We start from the raw sequence: 3,882 nt of genomic DNA, 5'->3' as shown, positions 1-3,882 counted from the left end.
CCACATCTCTAACGCAACTATTTTGATTTTTTCTTTCCTTGTCAAAGTCCAGGTTGTAGTCCAGAATGATACCAATATTATTGCTGAACAAACGGATCCCATCTCCCTTTTAGCCTTTGAGCAAGGCAAATTTCTTCTCTATCTCCCTTTTAGCCTTTGAGCAAGGCAAATTTCTTCTCTCCCTTCCCCCCCCCAAAAGACAATTTCTTCGTCCAGAACTTGGAATATTATGTAACTAGCTGGGAATGGACTCTGTGTTTGTTTTTTTTGTTTTGGTAAGTGTTTCACGGCGATCGCAACTGCATAAGGTCGTATGGGCGTGCGAGACACATTAAACATTTTCAGTTGGTATCAAATTTTGAATTTTGTCCCGGGTGGCGGCAGAAGCTTACCCGTTCTCTTATCGTTTTTAGACCACCAAGGGATCTTTAATGTGCACAACTTACACATGGGACCTCGGAGATTTTTTCGCCCTTGTTTAGAGATGGCTAGGTGTAGATCTTTCCTACCTGAAAATCAGGGGTGTGGCTGAAAGACAGTAGTGAGAAGGATCCGATGAGAATCAGTAGAAAGGCTGCAGAAAGAGTCAGGTGCCCACATGAGGGGGCAAGGGAGGTGATGAGGTGGGGGCACAGAGTGGAGACGAAAGCAGACGACAGAACATTGCTAGAGAACAGGAAAGGAGATGAAAGGAGACACTTTTGAGAAGAAAAAATTCCGTTGCTTTCCGGACTCGAACCCGGGAACTTTTGAATGAGAGGTGAACACCTTAACCTTTAGACTACTCTACACTCAAACAAATCGATCGTCAGTCATTGCAGTGGAACCGTTGTGCACTGCTTGTGAACAGAAGCCTCACTTGTTTACAATGGCATCTTTGAAGACGGACTTTTCCAAGATGAGATCTGAACGAAACTAATACTTTTACTTTACTTTACTTTACTTTTCCGATCCAGCGGCCATTTGGGTTCTAGCCCTTCGGTCTGTCGATATGGCAAAGAATTGACAGGTTTTAATCAGCTGTGCTTTGTCGTTGTATAGAGTGTTTCCGATGTCTGGGGAGGCAAGTAGGGTGCTACGCAGATCACAAAGTGCTGGGCAGTTAAAGAGGTGGTGGGGTACTGTTTCATCCTGGCAGTCGCACAACGGGCAGTCTGGTGGGGTATCCTTGCGGATCCTATTAAGGTAGGAATTTAGTGGTATGTGTTGTGTTCGCAGGCGAAATATCGTGACTTGTTCTCTTCTACTCAGGGAATTTATTGCATCTAATACAAAAAACCAACAACCTGAAAATTTAACTACAGGGACTTCAGACTCATTATTATAATTGTGCACCCTTTAAAACTGATTCTGAACCACCCTTAATTTACTTTTTTTCAAATTCGAAAGTTAACTGTTTCGGAAGTTTTAGGCGACCAAAGTGACGAACTTTCACAAATATAATATAGATTATTAAAGATTAGAACACTTTTCAAATAGTAATAAGTTGACTCTGTCACTTAAAAGTGTTTGTTAAGATCTCAGTACAGGAAAACGTCAAGACTCCCGACTCTCAAATAAAGTTTTAAAAATTAAAAATAGACGGAAATAATTCACAACTTTGTTTGGTCAGTAAAGACCAGAGGTATAGTTTTAGTGTGCCTCTCTCTCTCTCTCTTTGTTTCTCTCTCTCTCTCTCTTTGTTTCTTTGTTTTGTACAGAGAGCCTAGCGGTTTTAGAGTACCCTTACTAATGAAAAAGAAACGGGGATATTATGTTCTATTTTTAGCTTCAAAGAGGAGAGTGAAATACGATATGGCGAGGGAAAGCTAAACTCTGATCCCAGGCTTAGTTTTTTAGACACTGATCTATTTCTCTCTCCTTTCTATTACTATCCGTCTCTCTGTCTCCCTCTCTCTCTGTCTCTCTCATTCTCTCATACTATATCCCTCTCTTTTTGCCTTTCTTTCTCATTACCCCTTTGCCCCTCTCATCCTCGCCCCCTTTCTCTCTGCCTCACCCTCTCTCTATCTCTCTATCCCCTTTATCTCTCTCTCTCTCTCTCTCTCTCTCTTTCTGTCTCCCCCTCTTTCTCTCTCCCCCCCCCCTCTCTCTCTCTCTCTCTCTCTCTCTCTCTCTCTCTCTCTCTCTCTCATGCACTTCCCTTCCCCCTCTTTCATCCTCTCTCTCTCTCCAAAACCCTATACTTTTAGAATACCTCCTCTCTCTCTCTCTTTCTCTCTCTCTCTCTATATATATATATCTCTCTCTCTCTATCTCTCTAACCCCCCCCCTCTCTCTCTCTCTTTCTCTCCCCTTGTCTCCCCCACTTTCTCACGCCCCCTCTCTCTTTCATCCTCTCTATCTATAACCCTATACTTTTAGAATACCTCCCTCCCCCCCACCCCCGGGCCGCCCCCCTTCCCACATTCCCCACCAGGTCATGTAGATTTCACATAAAGATATCAGTTGGCGCGATAGTTGGCCTTTCTTTTCAGCCTGTACTTGTTCACTTCCGGTCTCGGCGCGCGCCCTGTTTCCGGTCGTCCATTGAAGTCTGCGCGACGGGCGGTAATATTTGCGTGTAGCGGTTACCTGGCCGGTTGTCCCCCTTGCACACTGCGCGGATAATTACTGCCCTTAGTTTCTAATTATCCTTCGCGGAGCCGAGTGGAACTCTTCCGTTGCTGGAGTCATAAAAGAACCGGAGAAAGCAGCGGAGTGCGAACAACGCTCCAAATGGCTTCTAGATTGTGGCGCCGGTGGTCTAGTGGGTAGTCTGTTGGGCTCTCGTGGCCTTGAGGTTTAAGGTGTTCGCCTCTCATTCAAAGGTCCCGGGTTCGAATCCGAGTACACGGGTAGCGACGCAAAAAAAATTTCTTCTCTAAAAGTGTTTTCTTTCTCCTCCTCTCCTGTTCTCTAGCAATGTTCTGTCGTGTGATTTCGTCCCCACTCTCAGCTCCCACCGCCTCTCCTCCCTTGCCCCCCTCCTCATGGGGCGCCTGACAATATCTGCAGCCTTTTCCTTGGCTTCTTCTTTCTGCTGTCTTTTAGCCACACCCCTGATCTTATGGTAGGAAAGATCTACTCCTTGCCTTCTCGGAAAATGGCGAAAAATCTCGAGGTCCCGTGTACAAGTTGCGAACGTTAAAGATCTCTTGGTGGTCTTAAATTGATAAGGGTAGGCTTCGGTCGCCACCCGGGCAAAAAAGGGGAATTAATATTACCATTATTATTTATTTTATTATTATTATTATTATTATTATTATTATTATTATTATTATTATTATTATTATTATTATTTATTATTATTATTATTATTATTATTATTATTATTATTATTATTATTATTATTATTATTATTATTATTATTATTATTAGTATTATTATTATTATTATTATTATCATTATTATTATTACCATTAATATTACTATTATCATTTTATATGTTTATTTATCTATTATTTTTAATTTTTAAAAAAATATATTTTACACATTCTTGCACTACAAAATGCTTGGACATAATATAGGCTTGCATTGATCTGAAGGCTGTTGCCATATTCACTGTAGTCACGGCTCGGGTTGTTTGTTCCATCATCTGGGCAAGTGTGACCATCCTTTGTTGATGAGTCTGCTGAGTGAGCATTTGGTCTCTTGCTTCACGAGACTGTTTCAAATCGTATTTTCAAATTAAGTAGCGTTCTCATATATATTTCACCTCCAATCTATTTGAAGAGTTGGCATTTAAAGCTTGCTTGTGTGCACGAGAGTTGTTACATACAAAGCATACTTCGTTGTAGGGATTGTTGGAACAGTTTCGTAGAGGGATCGGTTGAAACGAAAGCTGTCATCCCTTCTACTTGAAAGTCGTGAAAGACCAGGCCACCCTCCCCACAGCAATGT

The sequence above is a fragment of the Aplysia californica genome, unplaced genomic scaffold (assembly GCF_000002075.1).
Source record: "Aplysia californica isolate F4 #8 unplaced genomic scaffold, AplCal3.0 scaffold00836, whole genome shotgun sequence".
NCBI classification, from domain to species: domain Eukaryota; kingdom Metazoa; phylum Mollusca; class Gastropoda; order Aplysiida; family Aplysiidae; genus Aplysia; species Aplysia californica.
Note: the sequence above shows the minus strand (reverse complement) of the source record.